The following is a 22,500-nucleotide window of genomic DNA, read 5'->3' as shown; positions in this document are numbered from 1 at the left end:
GGCAACACATGATGTAAGTGTCTATATTACTTTCATTAGCCTACTATCGAGATTACTTTAAAAGTCTTATATAAGTGTAATAATGAAGGCAACACATTATGTAAGTTTTTATATTACACTACTATCAAAATGGCATTAAAAGTTTTGTGTTATAATAAAGGGCACACATGATGTGTCTATATTAGTCTACTATCAAAAGGACTTTAAAAGTCTTATATACGTGTAATAATGAAGGCAACACATGTTGTAAGTGTCTATATTAGCTTACTATCAAAATTACTTTAAAAGTCTTATATACGTCTTATAATGAAGGCAGCACACAATGTGTCTATATTAGCCTACTATCAAAATGACTTTAAAAGTCTTGTGTACGTGTAATAATGGAGGCAACACATGATAAAAGTGTCTATATTGGCTATATCAGCCTACTATCAAAAATACTTTAAAAGTCTTATATAAGTGTTATAATAAAAGCAACATATGATGTGTCTATATTAGCAATATTAGCCTACTATCAAAATGACTTTAAAAGTCTTATATACATGTAATAATGAAGGAAACACATGATGTGTCTATATTAGCTATATTAGCCTACTATCAAAATGACTTTGAAAGTCTTATATAAGTGTTATAATGAAGGCAACACATGATATAAGTGTCTATATTAGCCTACTATCAAAATGACTTTAAAAGTCTTATATACATGTAATAATGAAGGCAACACATGATGTGTCTATATTAGCTTTAATAGCCTACTATCAAAATTACTTTGTGTTATAATGAAGGCAACACATGATGTAAGGGTCTGTATTAGCTATGTTAGCCTACTATCAAAATAACTTTAAAAAGTCCTACATCATGCGTTGCCTTCTTTATAACGCATTTATAAGTGTCTATATTAGCCTACTATCAAAATGACTTTAAAAGTCTTGTGTACGTGTAATAATGAAGGCAACACATTATGTGTTTATATTAGCTTACTATCAAAATGACTTTAAAAGTGTTATAATGAAGGCAACACATGATATAAGTGTCTATATTGACTATATCAGCCTACTATCAAAAACACTTTAAAAGTACTATATAAGTGTTATAATAATAGCAGCACATGATGTAAGTGTCTGTATTAGCTTTATTAGCCTACTATCAAAATGACTTTAAAAGTCTTTTATAAGTGTTATAATGAAGGCTCCAGCACATAAGTGTCTATATTAGCAATATTAGCCTACTATCAAAATGACTTTAAAAGTCTTATATACGTGTAATAATGAAGGCAACACATGATGTAAGTGTCTATATTAGCTATATTAGCTATATTAGCTATATTAGCCTACTATCAAAATGACTTTAAAAGTGTTATATAAGTGCTGTAATGAAGGCAACACATAATGTAAGTGTCTATATTAGCTATATTAGCCTACTATCAAAAATATTTTAAAAGTCTTATATAAGTGTTATAATAAAAGCAACATATGATGTAAGTGTCTATATTAGCAATATTAGCCTACTATCAAAATGACTTTAAAAGTATTGTGTTATAATAAAGGGCGCACATGATGTGTCTATATTACCTATATTAGCCTACTATCAAAATGACTTTAAAAGTCTTATATATGTGTAATAATGAAGGCAACACATGATGTAAGTGTCTATAGTAGCCTACTATCAAAATGACTTTAAAAGTGTTATATAAGTGCTGTAATGAAGGCAACACATGATGTAAGTGTCTATATTAGCTATATTAGCCTACTATCAAAATGACTTTAAAAGCCTTATATAAGTGTTTTAATGAAGGCAACACTTGATGTAAGTGTCTATATTAGTTATATTTAGCCTACTATCAAAATGACTTTAAAAGTCTTATATAAGTGCTGTAATGAAGGCAACACATAATGTAAGTGTCTATTTTAGCTATATTAGACTACTATCAAAATGACTTGAAAAGTCTTACGTAAGTGTTGTAATGAAGGCAACACATAATGTAAGTGTCTATATTAGCTATATTAGCCTACTATCAAAATGACTTGAAAAGTCTTATATAAGTGCTGTAATGAAGGCAACACATAATGTAAGTGTCTATTTTAGCTATATTAGACTACTATCAAAATGACTTGAAAAGTCTTACGTAAGTGTTGTAATGAAGGCAACACATAATGTAAGTGTCAATATTAGCTATATTAGCCTACTATCAAAATGACTTTAAAAGTCTTATATAAGTGCTGTAATGAAGGCAACACATAATGTAAGTGTCTATTTTAGCTATATTAGACTACTATCAAAATGACTTGAAAAGTCTTATATAAGTGCTGTAATGAAGGCAACACATAATGTAAGTGTCTATTTTAGCTATATTAGACTACTATCAAAATGACTTGAAAAGTCTTACGTAAGTGTTGTAATGAAGGCAACACATAATGTAAGTGTCTATATTAGCTGTATTAGCCTGCAAAATTAACATACAGCTAAATTAAATTGCATGTTAGCATCGATTAGCTTGCAGTCATGCACTGACCAAATATGCCCGATTAGCACTCCAGCAAGTCAACAAAGCTCACCTTTGTGCAGTCACGCACAGCATTAAACGTTTGGTGGACAAAATTAGACAAACATAAAATCAATCAATGTTTATTTATATAGCCCTAAATCACAAATGTCTCAAAGGACTGTACAAACCACTACGACTACGACATCCTCGGAAGAACCCACATTAGGGCAAGGAGAACTCACACCCAGTGGGACGCCAGTGACGATGACTATGAGAACCTTGGAGAGGACCTCATATGTGGGCAACCCCCCACCCCGTCTAGGGGACTGAAAGCAATGGATGTCGAGCGGGTCTAACATGATACTGTGAAAGTTCAATCCATAGTGGCTCCAACACAGCCGCGACAGTTCAGTTCAAAGCGGATCCAAGACAGCAGCGAGAGTCCCGTCCACAGGAAACCATCCCAAGCGGAGGCGGATCAGCAGCGTAAAGATGTCCCCAACCGATACACAGGCGAGTGGTCCATCCTTGGTCCCGACTCTGGACAGCCAGTACTTCATCCATGGTCCTCGGACCGGACCACCTCCACAAGGGAGGGGGGAGACAGAGGAGAAAAAGAAAAGAAGCGGCAGATCAACTGGTCTAAAAAGGAGGTCTATTTAAAGGCTAGAGTATACAGATGAGTTTTAAGGTGAGAAAAACACCTCTGTGGCAGCGTCGGAGAAAGTTGTACATGTAAACAAACTACGGTGAGTTCACGGGTTGCTGAAATCAGTAGGACGAAACGGCGCTTGCCTAATACTCTCATCAGTGAAACATGTTTGATATAAACAGTGGGATTTCTAACAAGAGAGAAGGTTTGTGTCAAGTTTGTTCTCCTACAGAAAATATAGTAAAACAAAAAATACTTTTTTTTTTTTTTTTGTGCATTTTTTCCATTTTTATGCATCTTTGAAGAAACTCCAGGGAGCCACAAATGTGGTTTTATATTCGATACAGAGCTATGACGATAGTCTAATGTGTATAAATAAGTGGAGTCAGTTCCTTGGCATGCGGCTAATGTTTTGTTCCTGTTCTGGGGAACTTCCTGTCCCTGGCTGCTTTATTTGTTTGTTGGTACAGTGGATGTGACTCTGCTGATTTTTCACCGCTTCTGGGGGCGGGCGTTCATGAGTTCTGCCAAGCAACAAGTGGTTGCACACACACACAGTGCCATTGAGAGGTTGTGGATGAGGAAATGTGCCGGAACAGAATAACATAACAATGTTTTGTCGTGCACTGGGTGTGGGAACTCTAATACACACATTAGACGGATACATATAATTCTTGATGTGGGTGTGTGTGTGTGTGTGAATTCTTGATGTGGGTGTGTGTGTGTGTGTGTGTGTGTGTCCTTTTTCTTGTGAAATGCCAACATTTTGTTCATATTTGCATAGTTTGTATATATTATTAATATTGTAAATACAAATCTTTATATAGCTAGAAAGTATGCTTGTCAACCCTCCCGGATTTTCTGGGAGACTCCCGAAATCCAGCGCCTCTCTCGAAAACCTCCGGGGACAAATTTTCTCCTCGAAAATCTCCCGAAATTCAGGCGGAGCTGGAGGCCACGCCCCCTCCAGTTCTATGAGGACCTGAGTGACGTGTCTGAGAGCGTGTCTGCCTAATGACGTCATAACTGTAGAATGATCGAGGGCGAGTCCTTGGTTTCTTATGTGGGTTTATTGTTAGGCAGTTTCATTAAGTCCTCCCAGCGGAGTAACAACACACAACAACAGCAGTCACGTTTGTGTGTGTGTGTGTCTCCTTTTTCTTGTGAAATGTCAACTTTTTTATATATTTTTTTATGGTTTCTATATATTATTAATATTGTAAATACAAATATTTATATATCTAGAAAGGGGTGGTGCTAAAGAGGTAGGCAATTTTCGGAGGTCTCAAGAAGGTAAGAAGTACAAGAATGTGTGTGTGTGTGTGTGTGTGTGTGTGTGTGTGTGTGTGTGTGTGTGTGTGTGTGTGTGTGTGTGTGAGAAAGAGGGTGCTGACTCACACACTCAATGACTCTGCCAGAACAGAGGATGAACTGCTCACGCTGTATTGACGGTAAAAATGAAGGACAGAGAGAGAGAGAGAGAGGTAGCAAGAGGGTGCGGGGGGGGGGGGGGGGGGGGGGGCTGTACCACTCTACCCTCCCTCCCCTCGCCACCGCACACACACAAGATCCACATAAGCTGGCATCTGCTCCCATTCGGAGCTGCGAAAGATGACTTCCAAGACGCGGACATGTCCCGCTGGTGGTAAGTGTTTTGCTTTTTTTCCATTTGTGTCGTTTTAGGGAAGTAGCCACCCCCTGGCGTGTTGGCAGGGGTTCCACAGGGCATGGCTTTAAGGCCCCTATAGAGCCACTAAACACCATTTTCTGGAACAAGTGTGAGATGTTTGAACAAGGTGGAAGAGTTCCGGCAATGAACTGAGAGCTAAGGATTTAAAAAAAGCAAGACAACGCATGTTGAGAATATAGAGGATCTTTGTTTCGTGTTTTTGGTCATAGTATAGTCGCTCCTTAAAAAAGTACCGATAGGTATGGTTGGCGAGTGTTATTGCTGTAGGTCAGACCTGGGCAAACTAAGGCCAAGGGGCCACGTAAGCTTTTTTGAATCTGAATCGCCGGACAGTTCCAAATAATTTTTGGGGGGGTTTTTGAGATGGAAACTGTAGCTGCCATTGTGATGTTTTCAAATGACCCGAAGTCTCGAAAACTATACCAGGGGTCGGCGATACAAAATGTCGAAAGAGCCATATTGGACCAAAAATACAACAGAAAAAACTGTCTGGTGCCGCACAAAATTAAAGTTTTATAACGAAGGCAACACATGATGTAAGTGTCTATATTAGCTATATTAGCTTACTATCAAAATGACTTGAAAAGTGTTATATCAGTATTATAATTAAGGTGACACATGATTTTAGTGTCTGTTACCTGTATTATCAAAATGACTTTAAAAGTCTTATAAGGGTTATAATGAAGATCAACACATAATGTAAGTGTCTAGATTAGCCTACTATCAAAATGACTTTAAAAGTCTTAAGTGTTATAATGAAGATCAACACATAATGTAAGTGTCTATATTAGCCTACTATCAAAATGACTTTAAAAGTCTTATATCAGTGTTATAATTAAGGTGACACATGTTGTAAGTGTATATGTTACCTGTATTAATCTACTATCAAAGTCACTTTAAAAGTCTTATAAGTGTTATAATGAAGATCAACACATGATGTAAGTGTCCATATTAGCTATATTAGCCTACTATCAAAATGACTTTAAAAGTCTTAAGTGTTATAATGAAGATCAACACATAATGTAAGTGTCTATATTAGCCTACTATCAAAATGACTTTAAAAGTCTGATATAAGTGTTATAATGAAGGCAACACATAATGTAAGTGTATATATTAGCTATAACAGCTTACTATCAAAATGACTTGAAAAGTCTTATATAAGTGTTATAATGAAGACAAGACATGGTGTAAGTGTCTATATTAGCTATATTAGACTACTATCAAAATGACTTTAAAAGTCTTATATCAGTGTTATAATTAAGGTGACACATGATGTAAGTCTATGTTAGCTATATTAGCCTACTATCAAACTGACTTGAAAAGTCTTACGTAAGTGTTGTAATGAAGGCAACACATGACGAAAGTGTCTATATTAGCCTACTATCAAAATGACTATGTGTCGCAGGCTGAAACAAATCTTTGTTGACAGAAATGTTGAAATGTAATATATATTCTACACATTTTTACAACATTAGAAAACATTAGTAAATCAGAGGCTACTCAGAAGATGACATAACTCCTGGAAATTACTGTCTTTTAATGGCTAAAGGTATAGATGTGTGTGTCTTAGTTTAAGGAATGGGCGGGCTGTCTTTTAATAGATTTATTACAATCTTTGGCAAGCTAGGTAATGTTTGCTGTGGTCTGGAACAACATGGCAAACAAACAACAATCTGAAATGCAGCCAATATTACAATCAGATAATGTGTCATGTGTAAGGTATAGGAACTTAGCTCAAATATGGCTACAAACGAGGCATAGTGATGCAATATGAACATACAGCTAGCAAAAATAGCATGTTAGCATTGATGATCTTGCAGTCATGCAGTGACCAAATGTGCCTGATTAGCACTCCAGCAAGTCAATAACATCAACAGAGCGCACCTTTGTGCATTCAGGCACAGCATAAAACATTTGGTGGACAAAATGAGACCGAGGAGTGGAAGATTTTACATGTAAACAAAATGTTGTGTCACAGTCCATACTATGGTGAGTTCAAGAACTAGCAAAATTAGTAGGACAAAACGATGTCCACCAAATAGTGAAGCATACACACACATGTTAAACAGTGGGCTTTCTAACAATTGGAAATGTTTGTGTCATGTTTGTCCTCAAATTAAAAACATACTAAAACAACAAATGTATTTCGCCCCCACCCCCCATCTTTTTCCATTAATAGTAGGCTAAATATAACTAATATAGACACATCATGTGTTGCCTTCATTATAACACTTATATAATACATTTAAAGTCATTTTGATAGTAGGCTAATATCGACACTCACATCATGTGTTGCCTTCATTATAACACTTATATAAGACTTTTAAAGTCATTTTGATAGTAGGCTAAATATAACTAATATAGACACTTACATCAAGTGTTGCCTTCATTAAAACACTTATATAAGGCTTTTAAAGTCATTTTGATAGTAGGCTAATATAGCTAGTATAGACACTTACACCATGTGTTGCCTTCATTACAACACTTATATAAGAGTTTTAAAGTCATTTTGATAGTAGGCTAAATATAACTAATATAGACACTTACATGATGTGTTGTCTGCATTATAACACTTATATAATACATTTAAAGTCATTTCGATGGTAAGCTAATATCGACACTTACATCATGTGTTGTCTTCATTATAACACTTATATAAGACTTTTAAAAGCATTTTGATAGTAGGCTAATATAGCTAATATAGACACTTATACCATGTGTTGCCTTCATTATAACACTTATATAATATATTTAAAGTCATTTTGATAGTAGACTAATATAGACATATCATGTCTTGTCTTCATTATAACACTTATATAAGGTTTTTAAAGTCATTTTGATAGTAGGCTAATATAGACACTTACATCAAGTGTTGCCTTCATTAAAACACTTATATAAGGCTTTTAAAGTCATTTTGATAGTAGGCTAAATATAACTCATATAGACACTTTCATGATGTGTTGTCTGCATTATAACACTTATATAATACATTTAAAGTCATTTCGATGGTAAGCTAATATCGACACTTACATCATGTGTTGTCTTCATTATAACACTTATATAAGACTTTTAAAAGCATTTTGATTGTAGGCTAATATAGCTAATATAGACACTTACACCATGTGTTGCCTTCATTATAACACTTATATAATATATTTAAAGTCATTTTGATAGTAGGCTAATACAGACACATCTTGTGTTGTCTTCATTATAACACTTATATAAGGCTTTTAAAGTCATTTTGATTGTAGGCTAATATAGACACTTACACCATGTGTTGCCTTCATTATAACACTTATATAATACATTTAAAATAATTTTGATAGTAGGCTAATATCGACACTTACATCATGTGTTGCCTTCATTATAACACTTATATAATACATTTAAAATCATTTTGATAGTAGGCTAATATGGACACTTACATCATGTGTTGTCTTCATTATAACACATGAAAAAGGCTTTTAAAGTCATTTTGATAGTAAGCTAATATAGACACTTACATCACGTGTTGTAGATAGACTCTATCCTAACATAGCTCCGCCCCCTCTTAAGTCATGCTTGTGGTAGGGGACACAAGGAACTGCTCTGGCGACATCTAGTGGACACATTTGGAAACCCCAGTCCATTCCATTCCAAAATTTTAGCTCGCGGGCCGTACCTTTACCATCCCTGCATTAAAGAGAGAATGCAGGGATGGTAAAGAGTAAGGCAGCGAAGCTAAATTTTAGGAAATCAGAGTAATTTGGTGCGTGGAAATGTAGTGAGTGTTACTGTTCAAACTGTGTGCGAAAAGATATTACAAACCTCGGCCTTGTTTTTAACGAATACTTGGGCCTACTACACTACTGTGTTTTACCGTTGGTCATTACGGTGCTACTTGGAGAGCCACTTCAGTGCCAACTCGTTCACGTTAGTGCAGCTCCTGGTGGTGACTTTTAGTACTACGGTGCCAGTAAAGAGTCTGGCTCATTATCGTTTTGGGGGGGGGGGGGGGGGGGGGGGGGGTTTGAACACAGACGGGAGGGAGTTGAATTTCTATCACACAAAGACCGGCAGCTCAGCTCGCCTCCAACGTTCAGTCACCATCCGAGGCGAAATGCATGGTGATATGTACAAATAAAAAGCTTTCAGAGATGAAGAACCTTGAACGTGACACTGCCAACGTCAGAAATAAAAGGCTTTTTTTCCCCCTAAGACATTAATCATCTCTGAGTAGTTCTAAGAAGAAGAAAAACACATTTGACTCATGTTGTTCCCTGTAAGCAGATCAAATTCTTCCGTCCGCACTTACGGGAAACAAGACGTCAAATCTGCTTTAGGTTAAAAAAATTTTTTTTTTTTTAATGGACGCCTTTGTAGAACTGCGTTAAAGACGACTTCTCTTTCTTCCCTCTTGGTTGCATATATTCACTGGGTCACACCTTCCGCCATCATCACTCTGCTTGGCCTATGTGTGAACCTGCTGGAGAATGGCGTGCAAGGAGAGGACACACACACACACACACACACACACACACACACTGGTTACCATTTGGAATGGGGACCAAGTTGTTGTTCATGACTTGTGGGGACCACCCTTTCTACAGGTTGTGGAGGCATAAAAAAAATGTGTTAAAATGGCCACTGCCCAGTTAGATCATACACGTCTTTAAATCTGTGGATTGATGAAGTAATGTGCTGATCACACTTACTGGGGACCCTGGGGAAAAAAGAGTTAATATGGTTCATGGGGACCAAATTTAAATAATTTTGCATAGTTCACACACATTTGTACGTGACTACTGAGGACCCTTTAAAAAAAAAAAAGAAGTTCAAATTAAATTAAATTAAAGGTTTCCCTTTAAGGGACCTGTTTTTTTGGTCCCCATACCGTCAGAGGTCCCCTAAAGGTGACTGTGTAAACAGAGTGATGTCCCCATTAAGTAGGCATTGCCAAAACAAACAAACACACACACACACACACACACACTGGTTATCATTTGGAATAGGGACCAAGTTGTTGTTCATGACTTGTGGGGACCACCCTTTCTACAGGTTGTGGAGGCATAAAAAAAAATGAGGTAAAACGGCCACTGCCCAGTTAGATCATACACGTCTTTAAATCTCTGGATTGATGAAGTAATTTGCTGATCATACTTACTGGGGACCCTGGGGAAAATAGTTAATATGGTTCATTGGGATGCATTTTGGGCTGCTGTGCACACTCAAACTAACCAGTAAACATGTTTTATGGGCCGAATCTTAAAAATGACTAAGGCATCTTCAGAATGGATCTCACTATCATTTAAAAAGATTTCTCTTTAGGGGGCCTGTTTTTGTGTCCCCATACCGTCAGAAGTCCTCTATAGGTGACTGTGTAAACAAAGCGATGTCCCCATTAAGTCAGCATTACCGAAACACACACACACACACACACACACTGGTTACCATTTGGAATGGGGACCAAGTTGTTGTTCCTGACTTGTGGGGACCACCCTTTCTACAGGTTGTGGAGGCATAAAAAAAAAAAGAAGTAAAATGGCCACGGCCCAGTTAGATCATACACGTCTTTAAATCTCTGGATTGATGAAGTAATGTGCTGATCATACTTGGGGGGAAAAGAGTTAATATGGTTCATAGGGACCACATTTAATTACTTTTGCATAATTCACACACATTTGTACAGATGCAATTTGGGCTTCATTGCAAATGTCTCACACTCAAAATAACCAGTAAACATGTTTTTTGGGCCGAATCTTAAAAATGACTAAGGCATCTTCAGAATGGATCTCACTATCATTTAAAAAGATTTCTCTTTAGGGGGCCTGTTTTTTGGTCCCCATACCGTCAGAAGTCCTCTATAGGTGACTGTGTAAACAAAGCGATGTCCCCATTAAGTCAGCATTACCGGAACACACACACACACACACACACACTGGTTACCATTTGGAATGGGGACCAAGTTGTTGTTCATGACTTGTGGGGACCACCCTTTCTACAGGTTGTGGAGGCATAAAAAAAATGAGGTAAAACGGCCACGGCCCAGTTGGATCATACACGTCTTTAAATCTCTGGATTGATGAAGTAATGTGCTGATCATACTTACTTGGGGGGAAAATATGGTTCATAGGGACCAAATTTAATTACTTTTGCATAATTCACACACATTTGTACAGATGCAATTTGGGCTTCTGTGCAAATGTCTCACACTCAAACTAACCAGTAAACATGTTTTATGGGCCTAAGCTTAAAAATTACTTAGGCATCTTCAGAATGGATCTGACTGTCAATTAAAAAGGTTTCCCTTTAGTGGACCTGTTTTTGTGTCCCCATACCGTCAGAAGTCCCCTACAGGTGACTGTGTAAACAGAGCGATGTCCCCATTATGTAAGCATTGCCAGAACACAAACACACACACATTGGCTATCATTTGGAATGGGGACCAAGTTGTTGTTCATGACTCGTGGGGACCACCCTTTCTACAGGTTGTGGAGGCATTAAAAAAATGAGGTAAAATGGCCACTGCCCAGTTAGATCATACACGTCTTTAAATCTCTGGATTGATGAAGTAATATGCTGATCGTACATACTGGGGACCCTTGGGAAAATAGTTAATATGGTTCATGGGGATGCATTTTGGGCTGCTGTGCACACTCAAACTAACCAGTAAACATGTTTTGTGGGCCGAATCTTAAAAATGACTAAGGCATCTTCAGAATGGATCTCACTATCATTTAAAAAGATTTCTCTTTAGGGGGCCTGTTTTTGTCTCCCCATACCGTCAGAAGTCCCCTAAAGGTGAGTGTGTAAACAGAGTGATGTGTCCAGTAAGTCAGCATTGCCAGAACAAACAAACACACAAGCACACACACACTGGTTATCATTTGGAATGGGGACCAAGTTGTTGTTCATGACTTGTGGGGACCATACTTTCTACAGGTTGTGGAGGCATAAAAAAAATGAAGTAAAATGGCCACGGCCCAGTTAGATCCTACACGTCTTTAAATCTCTGGATTGATGAAGTAATGTGCTGATCATACTTGGGGGGAAAAGAGTTAATATGGTTCATAGGGACCAAATTGAATTACTTTTGCATAATTCACACACATTTGTACAGATGCAATTTGGGCTTCTGTGCAAATGTCTCACACTCAAACTAACCACTAAACATATTTTATGGGCCTAAGCTTAAAAATTACTTAGGCATCTTCAGAATGGATCTGACTGTCAATTAAAAAGGTTTCCCTTTAGGGGGCCTGTTTTTGTGTCCCCATAGCATCAGAAGTCCCCTACAGGTGACTGTGTAAACAGAGCGATGTCCCCATTAAGTAAGCATTGCCAGAACACAAACACACACACACATTGGCTATCATTTGGAATGGGGACCAAGTTGTTGTTCATGACTTGTGGGGACCACCCTTTCTACAGGTTGTGGAGGCATTAAAAAAATGAGGTAAAATGGCCACTGCCCAGTTAGATCATACACGTCTTTAAATCTCTGGATTGATGAAGTAATGTGCTGATCATACTTACTTGGGGGGAAAAGAGTTAATATGGTTCATAGGGATCAAATTTAAATAATTTTGCATAATTCACACACACTTGTACGGATGCAATTTGGGCTTCAGTGCAAATGTCTCACACTCAAAATAACCAGTAAACATGTTTTATGGGCCGAATCTTAAAAATGACTAAGGCATCTTCAAAATGGATCTCACTATCATTTAAAAAGATTTCTCTTTAGGGGGCCTGTTTTTGAGTCCCCATACCGTCAGAAGTCCTCTATAGGTGACTGTGTAAACAAAGCGATGTCCCCATTAAGTCAGCATTACCGGAACACACACACACACACACACACACACACACACTAGTTACCATTTGGAATGGGGACCAAGTTGTTGTTCATGACTTGTGGGGACCACCCTTTCTACAGGTTGTGGAGGCATTAAAAAAATGAGGTAAAATGGCCACTGCCCAGTTAGATCATACACGTCTTTAAATCTCTGGATTGATGAAGTAATGTGCTGATCATACTTACTTGGGGGGAAAAGAGTTAATATGGTTCATAGGGATCAAATTTAAATAATTTTGCATAATTCACACACACTTGTACGGATGCAATTTGGGCTTCAGTGCAAATGTCTCACACTCAAAATAACCAGTAAACATGTTTTATGGGCCGAATCTTAAAAATGACTAAGGCATCTTCAGAATGGATCTCACTATCATTTAAAACGATTTCTCTTTAGGGGGCCTGTTTTTGTGTCCCCATACCGTCAGAAGTCCTCTATAGTTGACTGTGTAAACGGAGCGATGTCCCCATTAAGTCAGCATTGCCGGAACACACACACACACACACACAGCAGGCAGCATCTTCAGAATGGATCTCACTATCATTTAAAAAGGTTCTCCTTTAGGGGACCTGTTTTTGTGTCCCCATACCGTCAGAGGTCTCCTAAATAAAGGTGACTGTGAAAACAGAGCGATGTCCCCATTAAGTAAGCATTATCAGAAGACACACACACACACACACACACACACACACACACACACAGGCGGCATCATCACAAATACTCTCTGTCCTCGTGATCCGGTGACGAGTTCCTGACTCATGCGCTCCTATCACTTTAATCTGATGGCGGCGAGGTCACCCTCGGATGCATTATTCAAAAATTGTCATGTTCTGGGAAATAGTCTGCGTCACCACAATAAAAGTACCATCTTCCCCGGACTATAAGGCACACTCAGAATCCTTTTTTTCCGCCACTCAAAACTCGACGGTGCGCCAAATGTACGGAATAATTTTGGTTGTGCTTACCGACTTTGAAGCTATTTTTTTTTGGTACATGATGTGTGATCAGTAAATTGCAGTCAAACATAAGAAATATGTGTGGACTGCACTATAAAGTAAAGTTAAAGTACCCATGATTTCCACACACACACACTAGGTGTCAGGTTCAAACACTGGTGACATCTATTAAACAAGACAAGAAGCAAGGAATTCAACAGAGACATAATTCAATTTGGACTTTCCCTGATTACATGGCAACAGCTGTTTCTATGAGGGGGGGGGTCGTAAACTGCCTTTGCCTTTCAATTGAATATAAGTTGAAAAGGATTAGCTAATCATTGTATTCTGTTTTTATTTACCATTTACACAATGTGCCAACTTCACTGCTTCTGTATAATTATGGTGTTAATGAGTCTTGACGGGCTTGAGAGATATTAATGGCATGACAATTCTCTTGTCTTCCAGAGCCGTGTTGACGTTCACGCCAACGCCGCCGCTGTCACACGCGGATAGACGGCGAAGGTTATGACGCACACGTGTCAGCGAAACGTCACGACAACCTTTGGGGCGGCTCGTCCTTCACCTCTCCGGCCGAGTAGAAGAACTTGTCCTTGGGAGGTGATGATGAGAGTGCCGTATATCTCCGCACGAGTATAACTGGAGGGTTTGCCCGATGCACGACAGACACTTGAACACATCGCGGTTTACGGCACGAACGTCCCGCACCTGGCTTATGTGAGGAGGTGAAAATGTGATCCGTAGCAACTCTTTAGTAGCAGACATGGCAGTAGAGCTCCATTTCGATATAAAGTGCCATTAAGGTAATTTAATAATATATTTGAAATTGTGCTTGTAGTACTTTGAGGTGTTTATTTATTTTAAAAAGAGAGGGGAAAAAAACCCATAAAAATCACCACATATTCATCCTCAGTACAATTAGCATTTATTTCTTTTACGCTTCTAAGTTAAAGTTAAAGTACCAATGATAGTCCAACACACACACTAGGTGTGGTGAAATTAGTCCTCTGCATTTGTTCACCCCCTGGGAGGTGAGGGGAGCAGCGAGCGGCAGCAGTGGTCGCGCCTGCCGGGTTCAAACACAGATGACATCTATTAAACAAGACAGGAAGCAAGGAATTCAAGAGAGAAAGAATTAATTTTGGCTCCATTGAGGAGAGCGCTGAGTGTGAATGTTGACTGTCTGTGTTGGCCGTTTGATGAGGCGGTGACTTGTCCAGGGTGTACGCCGCCTTCCGCCCGATTGTAGCTCAGTTAGGCTCCAGCGCCCGCCGCCACCCGGAAGGAAATAAGCAGTAGAAAAATGGATGGATGAGGGGAGCGCTGAGTGTGAATGTTGTCTGTCTATCTGTGTTGGCCTTGTGATGAGGTGGCGACTTGTCCAGGGTGTACACCGCCTTCCCCCCGATTGTAGCTGAGATAGGCTCCAGCACCCCACCCACCCCCCGCCACCCCGAAGGAAATAAGCGGTAGAAAATGGATGGATGGATGAGGAGAGCGCTGAGTGTGAATGTTGACTGTCTATCTGTGTTGGCCCTGTGATGAGGTGGCGACTTGTCCAGGGTGTACACCGCCTTCCGCCCGATTGTAGCTGAGATAGGCGCCAGCGCCCCCCGCGACCCCAAAAGGGAATAAGCGGTAGAAAATGGATGGAGAGCGCTGAGTGTGAATGTTGTCTGTCTATCTGTATTGGCCCTGTGATGAGATGGTGACTTGTCCAGGGTGTACACCGCCTTCCGCTCGATTGTAGCTGAGATAGGCTCCATTTTTGTTTGTTTTTTTATAAAAAAAAAATTTTGGGGTGGGGGTGTATGTTTTCTTAGTACCCGTGTTATGATTTCCCTTTCAAATAAATAAAAAATTTTTTTTTTTTTAAATGTGGTATTTTGCACTAAAAACAAAAGTTATATAAAACAATTTATGTCCCGTGAATGTGTTTTAGTAAATATAAAACATGCATGCTAAATTGAAGTTTGATTTACAGAAGTATTAAAGTTTGACATTATTGTCCAGGGTGTACACCGCCTTCCCCCCGATTGTAGCTGAGATAGGCTCCAGCACCCCACCCACCCCCCGCCACCCCGAAGGAAATAAGCGGTAGAAAATGGATGGATGGATGAGGAGAGCGCTGAGTGTGTATGTTGTCTGTCTATCTGTGTTGGCCCTGTGATGAGGTGGCGACTTGTCCAGGGTGTACACCGCCTTCCGCCTGGTTGTAGCTGAGATAGGCTCCATTTTTCTTTGTTTTTTTGCAAAAAACATTTTTGGGGTGGGGGTGTATGTTTTCTTAGTACCTGTGTTATGATTTCCCTTTCAAATAAATAAATTATTATTATTATTTTTTTTAAATGTGGTATTTTGCACTAAAAACTAAAGTTATTTAAACAATTTATGTCCCGTGAATGTGTTTTAGTAAATATAAAACATGCATGCTAAATTGAAGTTTGATTTACAGAAGTATTAAAGTTTGACATTATTGTCCAGGGTGTACACCGCCTTCCCCCCGATTGTAGCTGAGATAGGCTCCAGCACCCCACCCACCCCCCGCCACCCCGAAGGAAATAAGCAGTAGAAAATGGATGGATGGATGAGGAGAGCGCTGAGTGTGAATGTTGACTGTCTGTCTGTGTTGGCCCTGTGATGAGGTGGCGACTTGTCCAGGGTGTACACCGCCTTCCGCCCGATTGTAGCTGAGATAGGCTCCATTTTTCTTTGTTTTTTTGCAAAAAACATTTTTGGGGTGGGGGTGTATGTTTTGTTAGTACCTGTGTTATGATTTCCCTTTCAAATAAATAAATTATTATTATTTTTTTTTTAAATGTGGTATTTTGCACTAAAAACTAAAGTTATTTAAACAATTTATGTCCCGTGAATTTGTTTTAGTAAATATAAAACATGCATGCTAAATTTAAGTTTGATTTGATTTAAAGTTTGACATTATTGTCCAGGGTGTACCCACCTCCTGCCCGGCCACCCGAAAGGGACAAGCGGTAGAAAAGGGATGGATGGATAATTGAAAAAGTTTGAAAATATCTAGTATAATGGTGTGGGGCGTCAAAATAAAAGTATTCATCGGGCCCCAATTGGCCCTGTCTTAAATTACAGTTAATTCGTTTTCAATGAAAAATATGTTATTAATTGATCCACAGGTGTAGCACGAGTAGTAAGGGAATACAGGCTCCATCTATAATATAATCGTGGAGGGAGGTGTGGCCAGCGCTGCCTGCAGAAGCAAAGGTCACCGCCTCTGTCCATGATGCTGAACACAGAGCACCATCAGACGGGGGCGTGGCAGTGTCAATGGCGAGACACAGCTGAACAGGTGATTAGATTTCCCAGGTGGTACCAGTTGTTTAATCACCTGCTGTCTTTAATGACTTCCACAATAATCTATAATACTTTTCAAAGAGGGTCACCCTGGGGGTGCAGTGAGGGAGAAGGGGGGGCAGACAGTTCAGTACTAGTATCAACATGAATATAAAAATGCACAGTTCGCACTTTCTTTTTTCTGTTTGAGAATCACACAGCATTATTGTGGCTATTTTTTAAAAATGTTATATACCAAGTATCAAGTTTGTTCGTCAAAATACAAAAGACTAATGTCATTCCTGAGAAAAAAATGTTTTCTATATCCTACTGCGCTCAGAAACTGATTTCATTTGGTGGCGTAGATGTGGTCACTGAGTCTCTAGCACCATATGAAATCAGTGTTCTGGGGTGTGGACTCTCGGCATGTGTTCCTACTGTACCTGAACTCATCGGACAAGAAGTACGTCGTGTTTGAAGGTCGTCCTGCTGGCTTGTTTCCCATTGTTTAGGTTTTTTTGGGCCTCAAATAATGCATTCAGGTCCTATAGGATGAATGTGTTTAGGTTTTTGTGTGTACTCCATTGGCCTCAAACGTTGCATTCAGGCACTATAGGAAGAATGTGTTTAGGTTTTTGTGTGTACTCCATTGGCCTCAAACGTTGCATTCAGGTACTATAGGAAGAATGTGTTTAGGTTTTTGGTGTGTACTTTTTCCTTCATTCGTGTTTACTGTTATCTCTATGGGCCTCAAATGATGCATTCAGGTATTAGAGGATGAATCTGTTTATGTTTTTGTGTGTACTATTGTTACCTTCATGGGCCTCAAATGATGCATTCAGGTACTATAGGATGAATGTGTTTAGGTTTTTGTGTGTACTATTGTTACCTTCATGGGCCTCAAATGATGCATTCAGGTACTATAGGATGAATGTGTTTGGGTTTTTTCTGTGTACTTTTACCTTCATTTGTGTGTACTGTTATCTCTATGGGCCTGAAATGATGCATTCAGGAACTACAGGATGAATTTGTTTAGGTTTTTGTGTGTACTGTTGTTACCTCCGGCCCTGCGATGAGGTGGCGACTTGTCCAGGGTGTACCCCGCCTTCCGCCCGATTGTAGCTGAGATAGGCGCCAGCGCCCCCCGCGACCCCAAAAAAAAAAAAAAAAGGGAATAAGCGGTAGAAAATGGATGGATGGATGTTGTTACCTCCATGGGCCTCAAATGATGCATTCAGGTACTATAGGATGAATTTGTTTAGGTTTTTTTCTGTATACTGTTGTTACCTCCATGGGCCTGAAATGATGCAATTAGGTACTATAGGATGAATGTGTTTAGGTTTTGTGTGTGTGTGTGTGTGTGTGTGTGTGTGTGTGTGTGTGTGTGTGTGTGTGTGTGTGTGTGTGTGTGTGTGTGTGTTACCTCCATGGGCCTCAAATGATGCATTCAGGTACTATAGGATGGATGTGTTTAGGTTTTTTCTGTGTACTGTTACCTTCATTTGTGTGTACTGTTACCTCTATGGGCCTCAAATGATGCATTCAGGTGCTATAATATGAATGTGTTTATTTTTTTGTGTGTACTGTTAACTCCAAGGGACTCAAATGATGCATTCAGGTCCTAAGGATGAATGTGTTTAGGTTTCTGTGTGTATGTGTTACCTCCATGCGTCTCAAATGATGCTTTCAGGTACTATAGGATGAATGACTTTAGGTTTTTTCTGTGTACTTTTACCTTCATTTGTGTGTATTGTTACCTCCATGGGCCTCAAATGCTGCATTCAGGTACTATAGGATGAATGTGTTTAGGTTATCTGTGTTTCTGTTGTTACCTCCACGGGCCTCAAATGATGCATTCAGGTACTATAGGATGACTTTGTTTAGGTTTGTGTGTGTACCGTTGTTACCCCCATGGGCTTCAAATGATGCATTCAGGTACTATAGGATGAGTGTGTTTAAGTTTTTTCTGAATACTGTTGTTACCTCCACGGGCCTCAAATGATGCATTCAGGTACTATAGGATGACTTTGTTTAGGTTTGTGTGTGTACCGTTGTTACCCCCATGGGCTTCAAATGATGCATTCAGGTACTATAGGATGAGTGTGTTTAAGTTTTTTCTGAATACTGTTGTTACCTCCATGGGCCTCAAATGATGCATTCAGGTACTATAGGATGAATGTGTTTTGGTTTTTTCTGTGTACTGTTACCCTCATTTGTGTGTACTGTTACCTCTATGGGCCTCTAATGATGCATTCAGGTACTATAGGATGAATGTGTTTAAGTTTTTGTGTGTATGTGTTACCTCCATGCGTCTCAAATGATGCATTCAGGTACTATAGGACGAATTTGTTTAGGTTTTTTGTGTATCGGTTACCTCCATGGGTCTCAAATGATGCATTCAGGTACTATAGGATGAATGTGTTTTGTTTTTTGTGTGTACTGTTACCTCCATGGGTCTCAAATGATGCATTCAGGTGCCATTGGATGAATGTGTTTAGGTTTTTTGTGATACTTCCATGGGCCTCAAATGATGCATTCAGGTACTATAGGATGAATGTGTTTAGGTTTTTTCTGTGTACTGTTACCTTCATTTGTGTTTACTGTTACCTCTATGGGCTTCTAATGATGCATTCAGGTAATATAGGATGAATGTGTTTAAGTTTTTGTGTGTATGTGTTACCTCCATGCGTCTCAAATGATGCTTTCAGGTGCTATAGGATGAATGCGTTTAGGTTTTTTGTGTATCGGTTACATCCATGGGCCTCAAATGATGCATTCAGATACTTTAGTGTATGTGTTAACTCCATGCGTCTCAAATGATGCATTCAGGTACTCTAGAATGAATGTGTTTAGGTTTTTTGTGTGTGCGTTAAATCCTCGGGCCTCAAATGATGCATTCAGGTACTATAGGATGAATGTGTTTTGTTTTTTGTGTGTACTGTTACCTCCATGGGCCTCAAATGATGCATTCAGGTGCCATTGGATGAATGTGTTTAGGTTTTTTGTGATACTTCCATGGGCCTCAAATGATGCATTCAGGTACTATAGGATGAATGTGTTTTGTTTTTTGTGTGTACTGTTACCTCCATGTACCTCAAATGATGCATTCAGGTGCCATTGGATGAATGTGTTTAGATTTTTTGTGATACTTCCATGGGCCTCAAATGATGCATTCAGGTACTATAGGATGAATGTGTTTAGGTTTTTTCTGTGTACTGTTACCTTCATTTGTGTGTACTGTTACCTCTATGGGCTTCTAATGATGCATTCAGGTAATATAGGATGAATGTGTTTAAGTTTTTGTGTGTATGTGTTACCTCCATGCGTCTCAAATGATGCATTCAGGTACTATAGGATGAATGCGTTTAGGTTTTTTGTGTATCGGTTACATCCATGGGCCTCAAATGATGCATTCAGGTACTTTAGTGTATGTGTTAACTCCATGCGTCTCAAATGATAAATTCAGGTACTGTAGGATGAATGCGTTTAGGTTTTTTGTGTATCGGTTACATCCATGGGCCTCAAATGATGCATTCAGGTACTTTAGGATCAATCAATCAATCAATGTTTATTTATATAGCCCCAAATCACAAATGTCTCAAAGGACTGCACAAATCATTACGACTACAACATCCTCGGAAGAACCCACAAAAGGGCAAGGAAAACTCACACCCAGTGGGCAGGGAGAATTCACATCCAGTGGGACGCCAGTGACAATGCTGACTATGAGAAACCTTGGAGAGGACCTCAGATGTGGGCAACCCCCCCCCTCTAGGGGACCGAAAGCAATGGATGTCGAGCGGGTCTAACATGATACTGTGAAAGTTCAATCCATAGTGGCTCCAAGACAGCAGCGAGAGTCCCGTCCACAGGAAACCATCTCAAGCGGATCAGCAGCGTAGAGATGTCCCCAACCGATACAGGCGAGCGGTCCATCCTGGGTCCCGACGAGCGGTCCATCCTGGGTCTCGACTCTGGACAGCCACTACTTCATCCATGGTCATCGGACCGGACCCCCTCCACAAGGGAGGGGGGGACATAGGAAAAAGAAAAGAAGCAGCAGATCAACTGGTCTAAAAAGGAGGTCTATTTAAAGGCTAGAGTATACAGATGAGTTTTAAGGTGAGACTTAAATGCTTCTACTGAGGTAGCATCTCGAACTGTTACCGGGAGGGCATTCCAGAGTACTGGAGCCCGAACGGAAAACGCTCTATAGCCCGCAGACTTTTTTTGAGCTCTAGGAATCACTAATAAGCCGGAGTCCTTTGAACGCAGATTTCTTGCCGGGACAAATGGTACAATACAATCGGCAAGATAGGCTGGAGCTAGACCGTGTAGTATTTTATACGTAAGTAGTAAAACCTTAAAGTCACATCTTAAGTGCACAGGAAGCCAGTGCAGGTGAGCCAGTACAGGCGTAATGTGATCAAACTTTCTTGTTCTTGTCAAAAGTCTAGCAGCCGCATTTTGTACCAACTGTAATCTTTTAATGCTAGACATGGGGAGACCCGAAAATAATACGTTACAGTAATCGAGACGAGACGTAACAAACGCATGGATAATGATCTCGGCGTCTTTAGTGGACAAAATGGAGCGAATTTTAGCGATATTACGGAGATGAAAGAAGGCCGTTTTAGTAACGCTTTTAATGTGTGACTCAAAGGAGAGAGTTGGGTCGAAGATAATACCCAGATTTTTTACAGAGTCACCTTGTTTTATCATTTGGTTGTCAAATGTTAAAGTTGTATTATTAAATAGAGGTCGGTGTCTAGCAGGACCGATAATCAGCATTTCCGTTTTTTTGGCATTAAGTTGCAAAAAGTTAGCGGACATCCATTGTTTAATTTCATTAAGACACGCTTCCAACTGACTACAGTCCGGCGTGTTGGTCAGCTTTAGGGGCATGTAGAGTTGGGTGTCATCAGCATAACAGTGAAAGCTAATACCGTATTTGCGTATGATGTCACCCAGCAGCAGCATGTAGATGCTGAAGAGTGCAGGGCCAAGGACCGAACCCTGGGGAACTCCACACGTTACCTTAACATAGTCCGAGGTCACACTGTTATAGGAGACGCACTGCATCCTATTATTAAGATAAGAGTTAAACCATGACAGGGCTGAGTCCGACATACCAATTCATATTTTGATACGCTCTAATAAAATATTATGATCGACGGTATCGGAAGCAGCTTTAAGATCGAGGAGCAGCAACATAGATGACGCATCAGAGTCCATCGTTAGCAATAGATCATTAGTCAATTTTGCGAGGGCTGTCTCAGTCGAGTGATTTGCCCTGAAACCGGATTGAAAGGTTTCACATAGATTGTTAAACGCTAAGTGCTCATTTAGCTGCTCTGCAACAATTTTTTCGAGGATTTTTGAAATAAAGGGAAGGTGAGACACCGGTCGGTAGTTTACCATGAGGTCAGGATCGAGGTTAGGTCTTTTAAGGAGAGGATGAATAACCGCTTTTTTGAATGCAACGGGAACAGTGCCCGAGGAAAGTGATAAGTTTATAATATTTAGCACTGATGGACCTAATGATACAAAAAGCTCCTTGATAAGTTTCCCAGGAA

The 22,500-nt window shown here is 39.6% G+C and overlaps 1 long non-coding RNA gene across 1 annotated transcript; it reads left to right on the top strand.

Moving 5' to 3' along the window:
• Positions 1-4,400: 4,400 nt before the first annotated feature.
• Positions 4,401-15,701, top strand: LOC133549139 (uncharacterized). The gene is made up of 2 exons (XR_009806031.1): positions 4,401-4,782; positions 14,066-15,701. It is a non-coding gene; the product is annotated as an uncharacterized LOC133549139 (long non-coding RNA).
• The last annotated feature ends 6,799 nt before the right edge of the window (positions 15,702-22,500 follow it).

The sequence above is a fragment of the Nerophis ophidion genome, linkage group LG03 (genome assembly GCF_033978795.1).
Source record: "Nerophis ophidion isolate RoL-2023_Sa linkage group LG03, RoL_Noph_v1.0, whole genome shotgun sequence".
NCBI classification, from domain to species: domain Eukaryota; kingdom Metazoa; phylum Chordata; class Actinopteri; order Syngnathiformes; family Syngnathidae; genus Nerophis; species Nerophis ophidion.
The sequence above is the reverse complement of the archived record's forward strand: the minus strand, read 5'-3'. Positions and strand labels throughout refer to the sequence as shown.